The sequence below is a fragment of the Microcaecilia unicolor genome, chromosome 4, assembly GCF_901765095.1.
Source record: "Microcaecilia unicolor chromosome 4, aMicUni1.1, whole genome shotgun sequence".
NCBI lineage: Eukaryota > Metazoa > Chordata > Amphibia > Gymnophiona > Siphonopidae > Microcaecilia > Microcaecilia unicolor.
In genome coordinates, this window is record NC_044034.1 from 172,618,044 (window position 1) to 172,642,641 (window position 24,598).

The 24,598-nt window shown below is 41.3% G+C and overlaps 1 protein-coding gene across 1 annotated transcript in view; it reads right to left on the reverse strand.

Annotated features, from left to right (window-relative positions):
* The window catches only part of MICAL2 (microtubule associated monooxygenase, calponin and LIM domain containing 2), a 357,507-nt gene extending 334,290 nt beyond the window's left edge, over nucleotides 1-23,217 (reverse strand). Inside the window, 1 exon segment of the mRNA XM_030200975.1 lies at nucleotides 23,078-23,217. The gene's annotated coding sequence lies outside the window, so the exon portion shown is untranslated.
* Between the last annotated feature and the right edge of the window lie 1,381 nt (nucleotides 23,218-24,598).

Here is a 24,598-nt window from a genome sequence, read left to right on the forward strand (position 1 = left end):
AAAAATAGAGTATTTAGAAAACCAACTTCGAAAAAATAACTTAAGAATACTGAATTTTCCTAAGATTCCTTTATTGCCACCACTGGAGATGTTTAAAAAATATTTAAAAGATATTCTGCTTATTCCAATGGAAAATATGCCACCAATAACTAGGACTCAATATATTGCTGGAATTCGAGGAGAGAGATCTGTTCCACAACTGAACTTAACTGAATTTCTTCAGGATTCATTAGAGTTAGTCACAGAAAGAACTACCATGCTAGTGACATTTGCATTCGAGCTAGATCGAAATAACATCTTCAAACTATATTTTCGCCATATCAATGAAGAATTCTTAGGAGCGAAGATCCAAATTTTTCCGGATTTATCCAGGGATACGCAGAAAAGGAGGAAAGCTTTTTTACAGCTTAAAACTAGATTGCTTAATATAGGAGGAACTTTCCTACTTAAGTACCCCTGTCGATGTGTGGCAGTTTTTAACTCCCAGAATTATATTTTCTTTGAACCTGAGAAACTTCAAGAGTTTATCGTTAGTAAGGAATAGTAAATCAGACCCTGAATATTATGCTATGTATCGGCTGTACTCATAGAAGTTACCTTCCACCTCTTATTACTTTTATTGTCTATAATATTTGATTGCTTAGATCTTGGACAACATCATTGTGGGCTTAAAAAAAATGTAATTTTCTTGTAATGTTTAATCATAATATTTTTTTTCCTATTTTTCTGAATTTATGTATATACATGAATGTGAAATGAAAATATTATAAATAAATAAATTTTAAAAAAATGATGAAATTGAAAAAGGCGTGGGATAAACAGAGGATCCGTATTTAACAAGAGGATAGAATCAACATGTAGAACATTTCCTCTCAAAGTGAAACAAACTACTTTCACACTTCAAAAAAAAAGCATTAAGATGAGTAACGTGCACACAGCAGCAGTTACATCCCTGAAACACCTTACTGGTTAGACTAGATGGGCCAGGCTGGTCTCTATCTGCTGCCATTTACTATGCTATATATAACAGAAGGTTCTCAACCCAGTGCCTGGGACAAACTAAGCCAGTCTGATTTTTAGGATATCCACTACGAATATGCAGGAAATATCAAACATATAAACAGCGAGTGACCAACTCACTCGCAAATGCGCAGTAGAGACTTCCCTCTCTGTCCCGCCCCTGCGTCAATATGTGATGACGGGGGCGGGACAGAGAAGAAAACTGCGCAAAGCCGCCGAGGTCGCCACCGCTCCCCCCCACCCAAGGTCGCCGCTACCGCTCCCCCCACCCGGTGTCGCCACCGCCAGCCCTCCGCCCGGCCCAGGCCCTCTCTCCGCTACTGAACTTACATCCATTCGCCGGAACGCAGCAGGACAGATCAGCTGAGCTGCCGTCCGCCTTCCTTCCCTGCCTGTGCCCCGCCCTCGCTGATGTTACGTCACACGAGGGCGGGACACAGCAAGGCAGAGAAGGAAGGTCGACGGCAGCTCAGCTGATCTGCCCTACTGCGTTCCGGCGAATGGATGTAAGTTCAGTAGCGGAGAGAGGGCCTGGGCCGGGTGGAGGGCTGGCGGTGGCAGCGACTCCGGGGTTGGGGGTGGGGAACGGTAGCAGTGACCTCGCAGGGGGGGAGCGGAGGCGACCACGCGGGGGTGGGAGCCAGCGTCGACCTCCGAAAACCCCAATACCAGCCCGTTTTAATGGGCTCAACGGCTAGTATTTACATAAAATGAAGACAGCGCACACAAATCTCTCTCATGTATATTCATTATGGGTATCCTGAAAACATGACTTGTTTGGTGTGTTCTGAGGACTGGATTGAGAACCCCCGTACTATAGTTAATACTTTTCCTTGCTACAACTAAGGATTTTGACTCAGGAGCAAGATGAGAAATATTTTTATCATGGAAAATGTGGTGGATATATGAAACAACCTTCCAGTGGAAGTAAAACCAGTAAGGTAATTCAAGAAAGCAAGAGATAAGCACACAGAATGAAGCAGGGGAAAAGGCACAGACCAAGTATGCCTTACAGCACTGCATCAAGAAAGAAGTTTAGAAGACTGGATCCATGACCAAGAGAGGAAGCATTCAAAACTATTACTTAAATGATTTGTGACATGACTAAGTTCACACCTTCATCTGCTTTATGCGTTAAATTGTTGATTAGCTGAAGGCATCCAACACTGCAAGATTCATCTTGCAGATCAATCTGATGTGCAGTGTGTATACTGACATTGTTAATGGTGCTCATCTCCAGCCTCATGGGCAGATTATCAAAAGTCCCGCAACAGCACTGGAACAGTGCGGGGCTTTACCACACCTATGATCAGAGATAATTGCATGCAAACTTAAACACGCAATTCTATCTGATCATGGGGTAGAAGTGCGGGAGGATTGTGCCTGTTACTGGGGAGGGGGTGTTGGATCGGGGTTCCTGCAGGGGCCTGCTGCATTGGGGGGAATAGAGGCCTGCTAGAATGCAAATACATGCTGGACAGGGCTCACCATTCCTCCCCAATGGTCCGAGCTGGCATAGTATTTGCTGTGGCCAGCGAGCCAACCTTTGGTGCTCTGGTCGTTGATCATTGGGGATGAATAGGTTTAGCCCTGTTTTGTATGCATTTGCATGCTAGTTGCGATCAAAGCCCAAGGAGTGTGTTGTTTCACATGCCTAGGGGCTCTGATCATGGGGCAGTAGCAAACGCAGGCGCTAGTATGGTGCTAACAGCCTCTAGCACCTGTGTTTGCTTCTGATCATCGGCCCATCTATATCTATATCTATATATCTATATATATATATATATATATATATATATATCACTGATGGGCCGATATATATATATATAGCAGCAGAGGCCTAGGGAGCAATGCAACCAAGTGGTTTTTGTTTTTAATCAAAAATAAAGTGTTATCTGTTGCTGCTCCATTTGAAATCATGACACCAAAAGATTTTTCTGAATGAACAGTGTGTCAGGAAAAACTTCAAGACAATATATTTATCAAAGTGACAGAAAGGTCATATGCAGAAGACATCACAGGCTCACAGAATGCAGGACCATGGTAAAGAATGGGATTCATTATTAACTGGACTGCGCTCCCTTATACAAAAAAAAAAAAAAAAGCGCTTTGTTAAAAGCAAGGGTTGGAACAGCTGTGTACAGTAAACCAGCTGTTAAGTATGTTTCCTGAACAGCAACAGTTTAACTAGCTGAGCTGGTATTAGACTGCCTGAGAGCAATCTGGGGCCCTGGTATTCTGCCATGCTTACTATGTTCCATCCCTTTTTAATAATCCAGCCGAGTCTAGTTTCCCACAAACATGGCTATTCCAGTGCCAGCATCACACCATTGAGTAATAAAAGACTGTCAAACACTCTACTTGTCAAAACAGACACTGCAACATAACATTCCCTCTTAACAAGAATGAAATTTCTCAAACTAAGAATTTTGGAGATTTTCATATCTAACTTCTGCATTGCTATAAATTATAACCATCTTGATTTTGAAAAGACTATCCTCGGTGTTCCACTGCTAGAAGCCATAACTATTTGACTAGCTTGAAAATGCCATTCTTCAGAGTTTATTTGTACCAGGTATGTTAATTAAGTACCAGGTATGCTAATTAAGATGACACTAAATTAAGTTGAGGAGGAGAAAGCTAAAAGAAAAACAGGGGAGGCGTCCTCAATGCACAGGGTGTAGCAAGCGAAACCAGTCAGAACATCTCTTGAGCATGCTAAGCATCCTCTTGAAAGTCAACTCCTCACAACCAATAAATGTGATCTCCTCCAACAGCATTCATCAAACACTGCCTCACCTGAGTGCCACACCCCTGCCAAGAGGGGCAGAACATGTGCTAAATCATATGCTTATGAAATGAATATATACAAAGATGAAAACATTCTTGAGCTCCCCAGCTGAGACTATGAAGGAACAATACAGCTTTGAAAGCTCCATGTATAAAAACATCTTCAGAATCGTTTTCATATTTGTCCAAGGCACACAGAGGCCCTTTGACTAAGTCACGTAAGACACTAACATGCACCTAAGGCAACTTAAAATGGCACCCGGCAGGATGCACTTACGTGTCCTGCAGTAACTGTCAAACTAGCACACGCTAATCTGCGCTTTACAAAATATTTATACTTTTTTTTTGGAGGGGGGCAGAGAGTGGGCATTCCTGCACCAGTTAGCACATCCACTTTAGCAGGAGTTAACTGGTTAGTGGAGAAATACCACACGAGCATTTATGGCCTACAAAGTGGGTGGCGGTTAAGTGCTCAAATGGTAATTTTATTTTTTTATTTTTTTATGGCTGTGTCCTGCTGGCAAAATTAGCACATGGCCACTAATACAGAAAATCAGCCATTTTACTGCTGTGGTAAAAATGGTCTTAGCACATAGGAACAACATGTATAAGGGTGCACTTCTCCCGACATTCAAAGCTATTTAACCGGCCAGACACGGCCACTAACCAATTAAATAGCGTTTTAGCTTCTAACTATGGATATTAAATATCTGCAGTTAGCAGCTATTCTAGCTAGCCACTAACCCCCGGATTCTATATATAGCTCCAAGATTTCCATGTGGAAATTGAAGCATATTCCATAACAAAGCACATAACCTAATCGGTTAACAAGCTAATCAGCACCGATAACTGGATGTTAACAACCAATTAGCACTAATTGGAATAAGAATTTATGTGCACTACTTGCTAAACGTATTCTATAAAGTGGTGCATATAAATTCTAATGCGCTGCCAAAAGGAGGGTGTGGTCATGGGCATAGAATGGGTGGTTCGTGGACATTCCAAAAATGTATGCACAGGGTTATGGAATACACCTGCTTCGTGCTCAGTCGCCAGTATTTACACCGAGGTTTCCTTGGCATAGATGGATGCACCTGGAGTTAGGCACTGGCATGGCATCTAGGCATATTCTATAAATCCACTTAGGCATATTCTATAAACCACAACTAAATCTAGGCATGGTTTATAGATTATGCCTAAGCAGTAACTTTTTCAGTGCCAATTTTTCAGGCACCATAACTAGAATCTGATCCTAACCAGCTATATTGTGCAACATAGCCAGTTAGGCATGGAGATTCAGCACTAAACCGGTTATGTTTAGGGGTTACAATAACAACAAAGAGAGGGTTCAAGCACAAAAAGTCCAAACAGCAAAAAAAATACCAGGAGCCTTGACAAGCGAGAAAAAAATCTTTAATTGCACGCCATATGTCCTGTACATAAGTCTTGTATATAAATCTTGTAACATATACTATTTAATGCATGCTAAGAAGGTCATTTAGTTATGTACAGTGCATGTTAATGCTGCTGTTATCAAGTATTATCTGCCACAAGGCCTAATCCTTTGAGCCCTGCAACAGATAAATGAAAATGTGTTAGCGCACACTAACCATAAATAAATGATTCCTAAATGAAGTAGTGTTTGCTAGACTGGTAAGGACCAAATAAAATAAAATAAAAAAAAGATACAAAACCCTAATGAAAAGGTAGCAAGGCTTGCAAAAAATCCAGATTTTTTCAAGACCAAGAGAGCTGGCTAGAGCTCTCCAATCTCCTTGACAATTTCTTTCCTTTTCACATGTAAGGGGATTTCTCATTACTAGAGAGGAATCTCATTACTAGAGAGGAATCCTGATGTTTCCCCTCCAGCAATGGCTAGATGTGAAAGAAAGAGTGGAAACCTAACCACAAAAAAAAAAAAATCACATGAATTCAACTTTATTTATATCCTATCTTTCCTTTGACAGCTCACAGGGGCTAGCCCCAAACAGGCAGAACCACCACCATAGTATAAAACTTAAGTACAGTAAACATACAACATAAAAAGGTTAAAAAAAAATCAGCACATCTAGATACCAATATCAATTTTTGAAAAAAAAAAAAAAACAGATAAAACACTAGAGAAAGGAAGGGATTTTCAATTTAGCTCATGCCTTTTTCCATTGTAGCTTGTTTTACATTCAAATACAGTAAACATAAAAATATATACTATAGAAATTTTTTTAAAAAACTACATACATAACTTAAAATTCACCAATAAAACTACAACTAATCAAGCGGCAGCTAACTTTGTAATAAGTATTGTTAGTGATGTGTTAGTGGTAGTGTATGTTAATGAAGATGTATTTTTTTTATTTTTTATTTTTGGTATTTTAATATGTATAATTTATGGAAACCACTTAGTTTATAAGCAAGTTAAAAGTGTTTAAAATAAATAAATAGTTCTTCAAAGGAGTGTTATTATGTTATAGCAGCTATTGCAACTTACACTTCTTGTCTGCCTGGCTGAAGCATGGCATTAAGGCAGTGATTCCTAAACTTTTTACTACAGCAGAACCCCTAAAATATTTTTTCATACACTGATGAACCCTCAATTTATATAAATATATATATTCATACAAACAGATTATATAATCTAATTTCTTGAGGAACTCCTGAAGAGTGTTTGAAGAACTCAGTTTGGGAATCACTGCATTGAGAGTAGCTGACAGTAACAACATTGCCTAAGTTAAAGGCATAGATCACTAGAAAACAGAGAACCCATTTGGTACTGCAACTCTGCTACTTGTGTATTTTGTACCACTTTGATCTGTTGTAAAGGACCTGAAGGGGAGCCAGGGCAATAGTGCCCGGGAGAACTGGAGAGCTGGGGTCTGGTAGAAGATGAGGAAGAAATGGATAGTCTGTGTCAGTCATATAATGAAGAGAAATTGTTAAGTTTCTCTGAAGCTAAAAACAGTAGCCTTGAAGGGAATGAGCTCTGAATATTTGGCCGAGGATAATTATCTGTTTAACCAAACGTACTAGCAAAAGCCTTGAAAACTAAGACATAAAGGAAACTGAGCAAAGTGTGTGTGGCTTAGCCAAATAAAGATGTGTGGGGGCCAGAAAGATATGGTGTACCTGTCAATGTAACAGAAAAGGACAGAGAAAGTAAAAGCATATTGATTGCCAATTATCTTATCATGCCAAAGAATGAATCTGTATTCAGAAATGTGCTAATAAAAACAGCTGAAAGAGGGATTAGAACTTGTCTAGCAGTGCTGCTGAGTTTGCAGTTGCATGACAGTCTCTCCTAAAGCTTTAGTGATTACTCTGTACTTGTAATCTGTTATCTTTCATTTCCTTGAACACACCTTGTGGTCTGAAACCTAAGAGCAGAGGTAATGGCAAGGTGTCACCCAGGTTTTAACAGCCATCAGATCAACTAGGCTCCTTCCTGTATTTTCTTTCATTTGTACACAGATATCTGCAGGACTTTTTCATGACTGAACAGTTTTCACATAATTTTTTACTAAAGACATAATGCAAAATCAAATCAGTTCCCTTATGCCTCAAGCAAACGACCACATTAACTTTTCATTCCATAGGGATGATCCATCACTAGCTTTATCATCATCAAAAATACAAGCAACACCAAGCAAGACATCCATTTCTGCTCATTTCTACTTTCCCCATGCAAATCATAAAAGAAAACACCCTATACAATACAGCAATACTGTACCAAAACAAGGTGGCACAATATTATGACAAGAAATATTAAAAATTTGTCATAACAATGTGAATTTTCCATAGAGCTCCCAAATTTTCAAGGACTTGCATCTACAAATTGCTATTTTTGTAACTGATGGAAAATACAATCCAGGATCAAGTTCATTCTATTGCGTAAAAACAAGCAATAGTTTCAACAAATAATAAAGAAGCCCTTTTACTAAAGCTTAGCATGTGCCAACGGATATTAGTAATCCACTAATTAAATAGTCCCTAACACCTAGTGTTTAAATCATTTTTAACTATAACCAATATTTTTCAAAGTATCTTTTTTCGGGGATATTCAGAATTTTTAACAGCGCAACCATCCAATCATTTTTCAATATAGTGATGGTGCTGTTTAACTCGTCATAATTCCACCCGTTTTCTTATTACTGTTTAATTAACCAAATCTAAAAGTCTTTATATAATAAGTTCAAACTTCTCAAATGATGAACTGCAAATCAAATAAATCAAATAAATCAAATAAATATAAATATAACTTAGCTTTTAAATAGCTGTATGTAACATTGATTCTCCAACTTCAAACCTCCGCCACTTGGTCAGGTTTCGAATTTTCTTCATCAGGGAAGAGGTTTGCATCTTAGATATTGTTTCGGCATCAAAATAAAATGGCTGCCATTTTATTTTGATGCCGAAACAATATCTAAGATGCAAACCTCTTCCCTGATGAAGAAAATTCGAAACCTGGCCAAGTGGCGGAGGTTTGAAGTTGGAGAATCAATGTTACATACAGCTATTTAAAAGCTAAGTTATATTTATATTTATTTGATTTATTTGATTTATTTGATTTGCAGTTCATCATTTGAGAAGTTTGAACTTATTATATAAAGACTTTTAGATTTGGTTAATTAAACAGTAATAAGAAAACGGGTGGAATTATGACGAGTTAAACAGCACCATCACTATATTGAAAAATGATTGGATGGTTGCGCTGTTAAAAATTCTGAATATCCCCGAAAAAAGATACTTTGAAAAATATTGGTTATAGTTAAAAATGATTTAAACACTAGGTGTTAGGGACTATTTAATTAGTGGATTATGTTTTAATCCCCACACCATGTAAATTGTGGTCTCCTTAAATTAGATTGAACGGATATTAGTATGCACTAAGTACCATGTGGCCCATAGTCATAAAGAAGGATGAACAGAATTTAGCATGTTCTAATGTCCGTTAGCGCATGCAAAGCTTTAGTAAAAAAGCCCCTAAGTTTCAAATCTTGTTGCAAAAGACCTGAATGTAATAAAACCATAAATACTGAAGGGCAAAAAAAAAACCAAACAAACAAACATAGAATGCTCTGTGTGAGTATTAACTTTTAGAAGAAAGGCAAACAGGTTATTGTGAGCTCCATTTGATAGACTGTGAATTGTTCGGTGCAGAGAACATCTAACTTCACACCAGCAGGTGTCACTGTGGTTCCGACCAGCTTGATCACTCTTACCCATTCTATGGTTTCCACTTTCCCTAAAGACCATCTGGTTCCTGCTGAATATGTTTATATAACTTGGTCCTTGACCCTTACATGTGCTACTGTTCTTTTAAATTCTCTGTGGTATTCCTGATTTACCTTGGATGCTGACTCCGATAGCCTGATATCTTTGACAGGCTCTGCTATAGTCTGCTCTGGCCTTCAAAGAGGCCTTTCTGTTGCAAGTGTTTTCAGCTGTACCTGCTGGGCCAGAGTGGGTAATTCAACAGAAGATCAAGGTCGGGAAGCAGCATTGCAACACTGTTAGAGATATGAATAATGTTTGCTGCACTCTGCAAATTGCAGTGGCCCCTTCTTGACTGGGCCACTACAATGGGGGAAGTCCTTGGGCAACATCTGTGCCACTGCTAAGCTCCTTTGGAGCTGTGGTGATGACACCATGCAAGTTAGAGCTACTGAATGCCTACCCCTAATGCTGTTCCAGTCACTTACAACAGTCCAATTATATTAAAGGAGATGAGAGTACTCACTGTGACCCTCAGAATGGAAGTCACAAATTGGGCCCTGCTTCTTCGTTCTTCATCAGGGGCGTTTAATACCAGAAAGGTGCACTTCAACGGTTCCACCAAACTGGCTCAACAAATTCTCTCCCTCTTACAGTCTGTCAATAGGGCAGTGCCTGACGATCCATAGCAGTCAAGAGGCCCAAACTCTCCTAACCAGTAATAGTCAGTAATATAAGTCAAATGGGTGCTTAGAGGCCCATATCACTGTAAGTCTGCCCCTAATAAAGAGTTAACTCAAAAAAGATAAATTCCTGGAAGGAACAAAATCATAGGAAAAGAGATTCTAGGACTAGGGGGCATGCCATGAAACTACAGTGTAGTAAATTTAAAACAAATTGGAGAAACTTTTTCTTCACCCAACGTGTAATTAAACTCTGGAATTCGTTGCCGGAGAACGTGGTGAAGGCGGTTAGTTTAGCAGAGTTTAAATAGGGGTTAGACGGTTTCCTAAAGGACAAGTCCATAAACCACTACTAAATGGACTTGGGAAAAATCCACAATTCTGGGAATAACATGTATAGAATGTTTGTATGTTTGGGAAGCTTGCCAGGTGCCCTTGGCCTGGATTGGCCGCTGTCATGGACAGGATGCTAGGCTCGATGGACCCTTGGTCTTTTCCCAGTGTGGCATTACTTATGTCCCTGTCTATTTTGTAGGAATTTTTTTTTTCATGAGAGATCTTATCGTTCCTATTGTCATGCTTAGGATGGTTCCTCTTTTGGTTCAAAGTCTAAATGCCACTGCCAGAGGTATAATTTACCGAAGAAATAGCAGTGTAATTTAAAGAGGCCACACCCTCATGCCCTACCACTTTGACCCCAGAACCATTTACCAAACTGAAAAGTGAACTGATACATTGGAGTTGGCAGCAGATGGGGGATGGGCTTCAAGGTCTCATCCTAACTTTGTTACTTCTTGCTTGCTTGCTAGTCAGTCTATCAGAGCATTACAGGTAACACTCTCTACTTCAACTGTTAATCAGCAAACTGGCAGGGGTCATGATAGTTGCTCCCCTTCACGGCACAATTTCAGAAGTTCTGGTGTAGCCTGGCCCCTCTAACTTTTTTCTCCACACTTACACTATTTTGAAGTAGCCATTAAACTGCATCCAGAGATCAGCATCGTATTTACCTGAATTAATCAGAAGTGCTGTGTAAGGCAAACATGTTGTTCAGAACCTATAAAACATTTTCCAGCATAGACCTTCAACGCTTTTCTTTATGGTGGAGTAGAAACGGATCACAACCTTGCCAGTGGATGTTCATTTCTGCATAGCAAAATACATATTTTGCATTTAAGCCTGGCACTTCCTCTTGCCTCCCTTTCATTTCCAGATCAATCAGAACTGCTGCCATAATCCTTAATTCACAACTCACAAGCGGGTTTTTTTTTTAATCTGGATTCCATATCTCCCCTCAACTAAACCTCACTATTGCAGTTATAGTCATCAGCCAAGAAAGAAATTACAGTTCATCCTGGAACCCATTTAAAATACAGACCGTGCATCTGGCCACTATACGTCACCACAGTACGATGTCAAGACTCCCTCCCCTCCTCCCACTCCCTCTCCCCCTCCCTGGGGGCTGCGAGTACAACTTCCATAGCATCCCCAATCCGATTGGCTCTGGGAGAAGATGATGTGACAAGGTGTGTCCGCACTGAAGTATCAGCCACTGCCACTGAGCCAGCCTTATCCTATGGGTTTGTAACGTTCTTTAAAACAAATAACAAATAAAAAAAATAAATAAAGCAGCAACACTAGCTTTAGCATACAATACAGCAGCATAAACTTAGAACTGAGCCCACCACTTCTTTACTGTCCTGACTAAACTGGAGCTAGTGGGTCCCAACTGTAAAGGCCTCAAATACAAAACCTATTACGCATCCAACTTCTCTGTCATAGGCAGCCAACTCTGGAACGCCTTACCTTGACATATCCGAAAAACCAGCGAACACCTATCCTTCCGAAAGCTGCTGAAGACTTACCTATTCAAACAAGCCTAACCAAACTACCCTACAAAGTCCCATACCTAACCCACACCACAACCAATACCCACACTCCAACTCCTTTCCCCAAATCTCATACTATTGTCCACTCTTTTTAACTGTGTTATCTCCATGATACTTTGTACCATACTTCGCATTATCTCTGTGATACTATGTACCATACTTTGTAAGCCGCACTGAACCTGCTATTGAGCGGGAAAGAGCGGGGTATAAATGCCACAAATAAATAAATAAATAAATAAATTTATCATGTTACCATCACATTGTAATATTATCATAGGCTCAATAATGGCTTAGCTCTTTTGCATGCATGGACTAAGAAGTCTACTTTTCTTAGCATGTTAAACCAGGCTTGAATCAGTCTGTTCTTAAATGGAGCTAGCTGGTATTCCTACTCCCAGCTCATCTTTGTAAATGAAATCATTAGCTGCCCTTAGTCTCTACTTGTCTTAGGAGGTGGCTGAAGGCCTCACTGCATGTGTTATTTTTAAGTAAATCTTTATACTACAATAATACTGATGATCATAACTGCTAAAAACAGAATCAATTGCTAAGTCTAACTTTACAAAACTGATGCAATCCCGGCCAAAGTATCTCTCAGTATCTAGATATGCAATAATTCTACATTATCAAAAGGGTATAAGTGAACTGTTTTGCAGGCTTTCTGACATCAAAGACGACTTAAGAAAGACTGACTAGCACTAGGGAGCTGACAGCAATGAAGCTCTCTCAGGTCCAGCTCTGGAGCAATCTGAGAACAGAGAGGGAGGAAGCCACATTACTATGTGGTATTTCTGGTTTGTACATATTGAACAAGAGGTGAATCAGTGGAAGGCCAATTGGTATTCCTGGTTCACAGGCACTTGAGGTGGGTTAGATCAGTAAATTCAGTAGGGGGATGGGACGACTTCCCTATGAAGAAAGGCTAAAGCGGCTAGGGCTCTTCAGCTTGGATAAAAGACAGCTGAGGGGAGATAAGATAGAGGTCTATAAAATATTAAGTGAAGTGGAATTAGTAGAGGTGAATCATTTGTTTACTCTTTCTAAAAATACTAGGATTAGGGGGCACACAAATAAGCTACTAAGTAGTAAATTTAAAACAAACTGGAGAAAATATTTTTTCACTCAATGAGTAATTAAACTCTGGAATTCATTGCCAGAGAATGTGGTAAACGCAGTTAGCTTAGCAGGGTTTAAAAAAGGTTTGGATATTTCCTAAAAGGAAAGTCCATAAGCCATTATTAAGATGGACTTAGAAAAATCCACTGCTTATTTCTAGAATAAGCAGCATAAAATCTGTTTTATTCCTTGTGATCTTGCCAGATACTTGTGACCTGGATTAGATACCTGTTGGAAACAGGATACTGGGCTTGATAGACCTTTGGTCTGTTCCAGCATGCCAATGCTTATGTTCTAGGTGTGCCCAATATAGCATACATAATTGCTGTGTTCTTTTCTGTTCCCTATTCCTGGCTTATCTTTCCTATCATTTCTGATGTAGTGCTTTTTTCTTTCCTTGATTTTTAGAATGTACATCACCTCGATTGATTATGTTGAAAGGCAATATATCAAATACACAAACATAAGCAGGTACAGCACTCTTAATTTCGTGCATGTTGAGACCTCCTTGTGTGGTACCCTGAGCAAACCCTCTGCTTGTTCTATCCTAAAGCTGGCCCCAAGCCTTTTGCCTCTAGATCACCAATTCAAACCTGCTTCAGGTTAGTAGCATATGAAATCTATTTGGTGTCTTATGTGAAATGAGTTGGTGACCTCAGTGAAATTCCAAGTAATCAAGCATGTGCATCACAAACAAATTCTTATTGAGAAACTTCTTAAACAACTGCAAACAATTCAGAACACGGCAGCACAATTTCTTATGGGGAAAAAGCAAATGTGAGGGTGCAGTCCTATTCCTAGAGAACTTCACTGGTTACCAGTCAGGAAATATTGTTTGTTTAAATTGATGGTTTTGATATTTATTTATTTATTTTGTTACATTTGTACCCCACTTTCCCACTCATGGCAGGCTCAATGTGGCTTGCATGGGCAATGGAGGGTTAAGTGACTTGCCCAGAGTCACAAGGAGCTACCTGTGCCTGAAGTGGGAATTGAACTCAGTTCCCCAGGACCAAAGTCCACCACCCTAACCACTAGGCCACTCCTCCACTCCACATTAGTTTATTTTCAAACACTGGTTTATCTATTAGGGGTGGGTTATCAGTATGAACCCTCCCATACGCTTAGATCTTCGACTCAATATTTATTAGAAATTCCAGACTTGAATTCTTGCCCCAGATTGAAATGGAGGAAAGGGCTTTTAGTGTGATAGGTCCTAATTATTGCAATAAACTAACTGTAGCGTTACGGGAAATGACAACACTAACTTCCTTTCAGAAGGGTTTAAAAAACATGTTTTCTTAATATATGAAACTGCTTTGTTTTATTATTATGGTTTAAGTTGGGGGTTTCTGACTGGTATCTTTTATTCTTTTTGTTTTATGATGTGATCCACTTTGAATGGATTTGTCCATGATGATAATGATGGTTCTGCAGCTGTGCTTTTAAGCTGGCTGTACTTGAGTACTGTATTTTTCTTTCAGTGAATATTTTTCCTCCATTTGCTTGAATAAGTACAATACTGTTGCAGTAGTACACACATATATTTCCCCACACTGCCCTTCCACTCTCTGAGCTCAGGCAGAAGAATTAAAGTAAATGGTTATAGGTGGGATTAAATTTAAAAATATTGAATACCATCATATTTGTTTAGGAAGGGGTATAGTGTCATAATGAGACACCATAGAAAAGCCACCTTTATATGAGATGGCTGGGTGCATTCAGGCGCAGAATAAGTTGATTAAATAAGATAAATGCTCACCAAGTCATTTTTCTCAAAATGAAGGCAATCTGCTCCATAATGGTCCTACATTTCCATAATTAATCCCCCCCCCCCACCAAACACATACACGCCTTACCTCTCCCCGCAGGCCCAAGAGGCAATTAGCTAGTCAATCTGAAGGCTTACAACTGGCTGGCCACTGGTTGTGATGTGCTAACTTCAGCCTGCAATTCGTGGAGGGGCATAATCGAAAGGGGTTCCCAAGTTTTCCTGAGGATGACCTCGCAGGACGTCCTGGTGAAGGGGCAGCGAAACCCATATTATTGAAACAAGATGGGCGTCCATATTTCATTTCGATAATACGGTCGGAGACACCCAAATCTTGACATGTAGGTCGTCCCTAGAGATGGTCGTCCTTAGACTTGGTCGTTTCTGATTTTCAGCGATAATGGAAACTAACGACGCCCATCTCAGAAATGACCAAATCCAAACCCTTTGGTCGTGGGAGGAGCCAGCATTCATAGTGCACTGGTCCCCCTGACATGCCAGGACACCAACCGGGCAGCCTAGGGGGCACTGCAGTGGACTTCAGAAAAACCTCCCAGGTACATAGCTCCCTTACCTTATGTGCTGAGCCCCCCAAAACCCACTACCCACAACTGGACACCACTACCATAGCCCTTATGGGTGAAGGGGGGCACCTAGATGTGGGTACAGTGGGTTTCTGGTGGGTTTTGAAGGGCTCACATTTGCCACCACAAGTGTAACAGGTAGGGGGGGATGGGGCTGGGTCTGCCTGCCTGAAGTGCACTGCACCCACTAAAACTGCTCCAGGGACCTGCATACTGCTGTGATGGACCTGAGTATGACATTTGAGGCTGGCACAAAATATTTTTAAAAAGTTCTTTTTTGAGGGTGGGAGGGGGTTAGTGACCACTGAGGGAGTAAGAAGAGGTCATCCCCGATTCCCTCCGGTGGTCATCTGGTCAGTTCAGGCACCTTTTTCTGCCTTGGTTGTAAGAAAAAAAGGACCAGGTAAAGTCATCCAAGTGTTCGTCAGGGAAGCCCTTTTTTTTCCATTATGGGTCGGGGACGCCCATGTGTTAGGCATACCCAAGTCCCGCCTTCGCTGTGCCTCCGACACGCCCCTGGGAACTTGGTCGTCCCCGCAACGGAAAGCAGTTGGGGACACCGAAAATCAGCTTTCAATTATGCCGATTTGGGCGACCCTGTGAGGATGCCCATCTTCCGATTTGTGTTGAAAGATGGGCATCCTTCTCTTTCGAAAATAAGCCTGATAATCTAGCACACTAGTCATCCCATTAAGAGTCTCCAAAGCAGCTAGAATGCAAAGTGACAGCTCAGAGAGCACCACACCAGTCTGAACCTAGATTCCATAATTAGGCTCACTGTCACACTAAAGCAATTCATAAGGCTCTGCTGACATCAATGGCAAGGGAAAAGAAACAGGAATTTGCTAAGCTATAGCTCTCAAAAGAATAGGATGGCAGAATTCCCATCCCAACATTCTGACTATGCCTGTGACAAATTCATTGACCTGACTGTTTGTGAACTATGCTGCTGTACACTGAGGTATTGATACCCATTTAAGACAATAAGCCCCAAATTATATAAATGGCGACTAAAGTTCTGAGCGCAAATCAGCATGCATAGCCTATTTGCATGCGGAACAATCAGGTAACAAGCCAATCAGCACTGATAACTGAATGTTAACAAGCAATTATTGGTACCAATTGGCACTAATTAGGATTACATGCATAGACTGCTAAGTGTATTGTACAAAGTGATGCACATCAATCAGACCATGCTGATCTCAAAAGGGAACATGGCCATGGGAGGGACATGGGCAGGTCATGGGCATTCCTAAAATTTATGCACACTGATACAGAATATGCCAGATTCATGCCTAAATTAGACATGTGCTTTTACACCAGGTTTTAATTGACATAAATGGTGCAACTAAATTAGTCGCAGGAATGGGTGCTATGTGTTTTCTATAAACCGTGCCTAACTTTAGGCGAGATTTATAGAATAGCACTGAGCCTGGGGGGTTTTGGCTCTGTTCCTTTTATCTCGCTGCACCTCACGCCTGAAATAGACTTCCCGAGCCTGTACGTCTAGCCCCGTCTTTGGCCGTTTTCAAATCAAAACTCAAAACCCACTTCTTTACCACTGCTTTTGACTCCTAACTTACTTGCCCTGTCCCTTATCCTCACCTCTCTATTCCCTTACCCTTGTTCTGTCTGTGTACTGTCTTATCTAGATTGTAAGCTCTTCGAGCAGGGACTGTCTTTGTGTATGGTGTACAGCGCTGCGTATGCCTTGTAGCGCTATATAAATGATAAGTAGTAGTAGAATCTAGTCCTATAAGGGTCAAGTAACAGCATAAGAGCAGCATTGGTCATGACCTCTTTTAAAGGAAAGTTTTGCTCCATCAAATGCCAAACAGTGAGGAAGACCGACTGCAAGCGACCAGGATGCGTCCCCTACTGTTTTTCACAACTACAATTTAGAATGAAATACCTCCTATCCAGATGTATGTCTATTGCTAGATCCAAGGATTCTGATTGGAATTTCTCAATACATTTTTCAGGCAGGCCTTGTCATGCTGCACCAAGATCTCCAGGCTATGTACTGACTCATCAGATTACATTATGGCACACAAAGTGCCAACATGACTAAAACATATAGAACAGTGTGGCAAAGTGACACACCAGTGGGTCACAGTGCATTAGTAACATTCTAGAACAAGAAGAGGCCAGTAAAGCAGGAATGAAAAGTACATCAGCAAAACCCTTTATTTTCTTATTTGATCAGGGTGAAGGAATGTAACAGATGTGTCTTACACATACAGGCAGTACATACCAACATTATTAATCTGTGGGAATTTCTGTACGAAGCTTGAAATGGTTTGTGTGCACAAATTAATTTTAATCATAGGCAGTGTTTGGCGGTTGTCAGGGAAGGGGTCAAATCCCTGCAAACATAAGTAATTGGAGGCTCGACTCTGGCAGCAGGCAACAGCAGTAGCTCATAGCTACTGTATGTCTTGCAGACCAAAGACCAAGTCAGTCCACACTTCACTTTCTGTATAGAAGCCATGAGGGGGCAGAACAACCACGGCACCTAGAAGCAGAGAACACACTGGCTGTGTTTCGGGCTTGCATGCCCTGCTGCTTGCTACTGATACTGTGATTGGACTGTAAACTGGTCACTGCAGTATAAGGAAAACACCCAAGAGATGGGGGGAGGGGGGTTGGGTACCAACTTGTGTGTGTGTGTGCTTTTTAAGACTAACAATATCACACCCATTGCATCTCTGTGCCATACCAGCATGTCTTCCCACACCTTCCACCCCCAACCCCTCCTTAGGAGATACAGATACTTGGGGAAGAGAGATAAAAGGTTAGAAATATATGTGGACATCTCTCAACCCTTGCCACCCCCTTCCAAATTAAGCTGTCATTATTATAACTTACAAATTCAGCTGATTATCAAATTTTACAAATCTAATGACTAAAACAGGAGGAAAAAGTTGGAAGTCTTTTTACTTTTATGTATTTAACCCATTTCATCATACAATCAGCCAATTGTACTGGAGATCTCGTGGTCTCTAGCAAAAATCTCAGTGTATACAAGTTAATTCAAGGAAGTTAAGGGTAAAAACCAAAGACCAGATGTACTAAGGGGTTTTGCTTACTGTATGTCTGTTTACAAAAATGCATAGTACTTCCATTCCCACACCTGACATGTAAGGAAGCATTTCATTAGGGGTGTGCAATTATGTGAGCCTTTCAGTTCAGTTGAAATTTGAGTGCATGCAAATCACTTGAACACATGTATACCTAAAATTTAACATGTGTACAACAAATTTGCACACACATAAACAGTTCTAGTGAGCACAGTGAAATGTACTGAAAAAATGCCTCAAATAATCAGGAAAAATGTATTTAAAAATGAACACGAAATAAAGTTTCTTTTGACTATGCACATCCCTATATTTAATATCTAAGTAAACAGAATCTCATGTTTTAATCTCTAAGGGGATCTTTTACTAAGGCACACTAGCGTTTTAAGTGTGTGCTAATAATTAGGACGTGCTAAATGCTAGAGATGCCCATATATTCCTATGGGTGTCTCTAGCGTTTAGCACATCCTAATCATAAGCATGCTAAAAATGCTAGCGCACCTTAGTAAACGAACCCTTAAGTGCATCATAGACTTAGGTATAAAAGAGTGAAATAACGTTACTAAATAGTTCAATAATGCAAATTTCAACCCTTAATATAGAGCAATTATTTCACCATAGCGCTGTGAAGCTCTTAAATTAATATTACACAAAAAAAGCTCAAGAGAGAGAATTATTCCTAATTACTGCATCAGACTGCCAACTCTCAAACCCTGAATTCTGTAGTCAGTTTCATGAGCAGTGGCGTAGCTACATGGGGCCTGAGGGGGGCCTGGGCCCCCGCAGATTCGCCCCAGGCCCCCTGCCGACAACCCCCCCTCCCCCGCCATGGCCGTCCGCATGATTTACCTTGTTTGCTGGCAGGGATCACCAAACCCCGCCAGCCAAGAGTGTTCTTCAGCGCCGGAGTTAGTAGACTCCGGCGCCTTCATTCAAGGAAGTTCGTCTGAAGGATCAGCTGGTTTTGACGCCTTACGTCCTGCACCGTGCATGTAGCCCCGTGCAGGACGTAAAGGCGTCAAAACCATCTGATCCTTCAGACGAACTTCCTTGAATGAAGGCGCCGGAGTCTACTAAATCCGGCGCTGAAGAACACTCTTGGCTGGCGGGGTTTGGGGATCCCCGCCAGCAAACAAGGTACTTCATGGGGCAGGCGGCAACGGCGGGGGAGGGTTGGTAGCGGGAGGGGGGTTTAAGAGTGTCGGCGCGATCGAGCGGGGGGAGGGAGGTTGCCGGGGGGGAGGCGGCTTAACAGTGCCCCCCCACCTCGGGCTCTGGCCCCCCCTCCTGGCAAGGTCTGGCTAAGCCCCTGTATCATGAGACTTGAATCATATCTCCTGAATGCAGCTCAGGTGAAGCCCCATTTTCTATATTTATTTGTTGCATTTGTACCCCACATTTTCCCACCTATTTGCAGGCTCAATGTGGCTTACATAGTACCGTCAAAGGTGTTTGCCCAGTCGGTTGTGGGTTCCACACTGGAAATGAGAAGTCCAGGTTGGGATATTCCCAGTTTCCAAGTACAAGAGGGGCTATTTGAAACGACTTGTACATGTAGGGAAAAAAAAATAGAATCACCAAACAGGCTCCAAGCATAAGTGCTATCAATTTTATGCCCAGAAGGTAACTCTGTAAGTAGGCACCTTCATTTAGGCACCCCCTACGTCACTCAGTAGGAACCTGTTCTATAATTCCCTGGGTGCCCAGATTCTATTATAGACTACAGCACTAGTGTAACCTGGAACTAGCACACAGTTTATAGAATACGCTGAGCACCCATCCACACAACTAAATGTAGTTGCAGGCAGTTACGCCAAGTAAAACTTGGTATAAATGCCAATGCCTAAATTAGGCGCGGACCGGATGTATTCTACAACAAACACGCATAGATTTTAGAAATACCCACGACCCACCCATTCCACGCCCCCTTTTCAACTATGCGACTTAGAATTTATGCACATCACATTGTTAGATTACGCTTAGACAGTTCTGTATGTAAATTCTAATTAATGCCAATTAGTGTCAATACTTGTTAAGTGGCAATTATCAGCGCTGACTGGCTTGTTAACTAACTAAACTGCACATGTAAATCTAGAATATGATTGGATTTATTAACACAACTATGCTATATAGAATCTGGGGGATAGTTTACAACATTCTATAAGTTACGTGTATTGCTGACAGCCCCGCCCATATTCTGCCCACATATATGTTCCCCTTGCAAATACATGCTCAGGTGACCTGCTGACATTCCAGTCAGGTTTTCAAGATATCCCTAATGAATATGCATACAATTTTGCATACATTGGAGGCAGTGGCTACAAATCACCCTCATGCATAAAAATAAGGGCCATCCAATATGACTGGGTGGAGCAGGCAATGAAAACTAGTTTGACACCACACAAGAATAAAATGGACGTCACTGGTGATTTGGCAGCCTGCTAGAGCAGAACAGGATGTTGTCTGATCAATGCACACTCAGCTCTCCAAACCACATACCACAAACTACTGTAACATACAAGCTTAAAAATACTATTTTCAATTTTTCATGATGTTTACAACAGAAGATTGTAGGACAGAAATTCTATGTCTGTCTTTTGTTTACATGCCTTCATACATTCATTTCTTTAAAAGTGTTTTAGAGATCATGATTTCACAAGTTGACAAAAAAAAAAAGGTAAAGGTTACAAACAGGCTTCTCTATCAAGAAACTCTCAGGCCTATTTTTCAACAAAAGTCAATAAAATGCCACCTACAGGAAAAATTGTGTGTTACCACTGATTCCTCTACCTTGAACAGAGGAAAAATATGTACAGTTCATCAGATACTAGTGGCTACAGCAATCAAGAAAAAACTATAAAAAGTATCTTGCTATCTACTACTACTACTACTACTACTTAACATTTCTAGAGCGCTACTAGGGTTACGCAGCGCTGTACAATTTAACAAAGAGAGACAGTCCCTGCTCAAAGAGCTTACAATCTAATAGACAAGTGAACGGTCGGTCCGATCGGGGCAGTCAAATTGGGGCAGTCTGGATTCACTGAACGGTAAGGGTTATCTACAATAGGAATACATTTTGTAATCACCCAAAGAAAGAAAATATTGCTGGAGCTGCAATAGGTAATGATCATCAGATGGAGTGAAGGATTGGGCTAGTGGTTAGAGCACCGGTGGGCATCCAAAAAAAAAAACAACAACCTGGAATATATAGCTATGACTAGCCTGACATATCTTTAGAATGAGAATAGATGTTCCAAAATATTAGGTTTATAGATAAAGAAATTTTTACATGAAGTATGCCTTGAAGGCCTGTATTCAGATGGGGTTTTCATCAACTTGGTACCTACAGAAAGTACACACACACAGAGCAAGACCATTCATGGGGTGCATTCAGAGAGCTATAATAGTCAGAAAACCTTATCAGAAAATTCCTGACTCTTAAAAAAATGTTTTCCATTAGATATGAAAGAGGTCCTCCCTATGCTCCCACTCCACACAGGCTATTTGTCATATCAAAAGCATAAAGAACTGCATGTAATATAGCATAGCTACAAATCTTATGACCTGGGGCTAGTGAACCCAAAAGAGCATCCCCATTCCCCCTCCCCCCAGCTACAGTAATATGAAGTGCCTTATCTTGTGTGCATTTTAAAAATAGCCAACGTGCATACTTCCCTCTAGAAAAGCATGGAATCAAATGTGACACTCTTCAGCTTACATATCCATCCCTCCCTTTCCAGCCTTGGAAGGGACTTCACTTGCTGGTTGATGACAGTGGACCATACGTTTCCTGACTTACCACAGGCATTTGGAAGAAGTAATAGAGGAAACTACAAGGGTAACAGAACAAAGACTACTTTTGGGGCGGGGGGGGGGGGGGGGTGGAGAGAAAGAGGGCATGAATTTTTTTCCCCTAGGAAGTCAACAAGCCTATAAAGAACAATATGTTTTTTTACAAGACATCAGTGAGGCTAGCTTTGAACATTTTGGGCTTCTAAAGATAAACAAAGGAGGGCATAAACAATTTGCTTAGCAACTAAAATGTGATTTTCTTGTTTACAAAACACTTACATCTTACTATTTTGACTTCCAAAAACAAAGGACCAGGCTTTAAAGTTAGAATAACTACTTTTAACCATATAATATGATCTACAACATCCTTCAAAGAATTTGTCATAAGATGAATTCTAGATTTCTATTCACGATAGAAGTGAAGTTATTTGACCTCTCAGAGCTGAATGACTAATCGTTTTTCAACTATTTCTATTTCATGATTTTGCGTTTATACATGAACATGGAAAATGTTCTATCGGATCTCATGACTTACTATTGATGCACGTTTCCAGGAGATGATACATACTACCAGAGGAAGTAAAGTTTAAAATTAGTTTGCTACAATAAAAACTGAGTTATGTGTGCATTTAGAAAAAAAAACTGTATTTACTTGCAGAATAACCAGCTTACATTTGAGCACGCTATAGTATACACCTGTACTGTCAAATTTCTAAAAATCACCCTAAATATTTCACACAAAGAAGTTTGAACGTCAAAAAGAAAAAATCCAAGTGAAAGTACACATTTATTGCAAACTTGATCCTCTCCCCACCAAAAAAAAAATCATTCAGCAAATAAGCAAATTAAAGTGCACTAGGAGGGAATACCACCTGCAATAACGACAAATAACGTGATCTTATTCAATTGAAAAACTGTCTTGCAAGGGGAACCTTTCACGCCCGTTCAGCTAAAATTATTAACGCTTAACTGTAGAACAACAACTCAGTAGCAAAGCCCAATTTCTGTTTCGGTGCCAGTGTTCGTCCCCGTTTCCGCGGCAGCATTACGCAACTCTCAGCAGTCTTGCTCTTACAGACCGGCAGCATGAAACGACAATGACAGCAAGGCTCGCCAGTCTGCCCGCCCCAGCACCAGCACTCACCTCCAGCTCTTCTCTGCATGTGCCCACGAACACCCTCGCGGCATCCCCATAGTAAACGCGGCGGACCTGCGCGCGCTACCCTGCACGCGGCGAGACCCAAATCCCTGTCAGACTCAGCGCGAGCCCCGCTCAACTTCACTTCCCTGATCCGAGCCGGCGTTCAGGGAACACCATTCCACCAATCCGAAACCGGCCCGGCAGCTAGCCCCGCCCCCGTGGCGCTTAGTGGGTGAGACCTCTGTGGGGCGTACACGTTGGAGCCGGGTAAGGGGTTGTCTCGTGCATCCGTTCTGCCCCTTTGAGGATGAGCAGAAGGTGCTCCTGGGCAGACGGTACCGTATTCCAGGGTATACACCTCACCCTTTTGGGGATGGGAAGGTACTGGTACTCTTGGGTGTGCGCTCTTTCTTACGGATGGGCAAAGGGTACCCTACTCCAGGGTATACAGTACACCTCGCCCCCTTAGAGATGGGGCAGAAGGTTGTGTGGGCTGTGCCCTCTGCAGTATGGAGGGGGTGGAGAGGAGGTTGAGGTTCACTCAGAAGAGGATTTTTCCTTCCCCTAGAAAATTGGCACCTGTTTCAGACCCGCCCTCTCGTACCCAGGTGTGTCTGTAAAGAAGGAGAAGCAGGCTTCGTCTTCGCATTTGACGTAAAGGGGTGGATTTAGTATCCGGGCTGTGATTGTGGCCGTCCTGAGCTCAGGGTAAGGAGAGCAGCTGCTGCGTGTGATGTCTATCGCCGCGGGCGTGGCTGGCAGGTTCCTGTGCATTCGTACACATGAAAAGTGGGAGTGGGGGGCAGTGCAAAGCGGCCAAGGGAATCATTTTCAAAACACTAAAGGTTACTATCAGGCTCATTTTCAAAGCACTTAGCCTCCCAAAGTTCCATAGAAACCTATGGAACTTAGCCTCCCAAAGTGCTTTGAAAATATGCCTCTATGTAACTTTGTAACTCTTTGAAAATGGAACGCGAGTCTGGCTGCTGCTTAAGAAGGTGAAATGAGCGATAGGCAGAGACTTGACTGGACGAGAAGCCTTAGCTTCAGATTATTGGCTGCATCGTGACATCTGAAACGGTGTCACACCACTTTTCAAATTAGTGCAGCATCAGTTGCAATTATTTGCTTTTGGCCTTTCCATCTGTTAAAAATGTGAGGTTTAAAGCATTTTTTCTTATTCTTTTAGTATCTTGCTGTGCTTGGGGGGGGGGGGGGGGGGGCGCCGACAGTCGCTCAAAAGCGCATGGTTCGGGATAAGGTATCTTTCAAAGATATCACCAAAACAGGGAAGATAGGGTAGCCTGATAGTGAGGTTGCAAAAGAGACCGTAGTAGATCAGGTGTCCTTAAATAAAAATAAAAATCAGACAAAAGATTGCAAATTAATACTGTGAAGTACTAAGCATGATGTAAATAGGAACAACAAACATACTTTGAAATGTCTATATGCGAATGCCAGGAGCCTAAGAAATAAGATGGAAGAGTTAGAATGTATTGCACTACATGAAAAATTAGATATAAC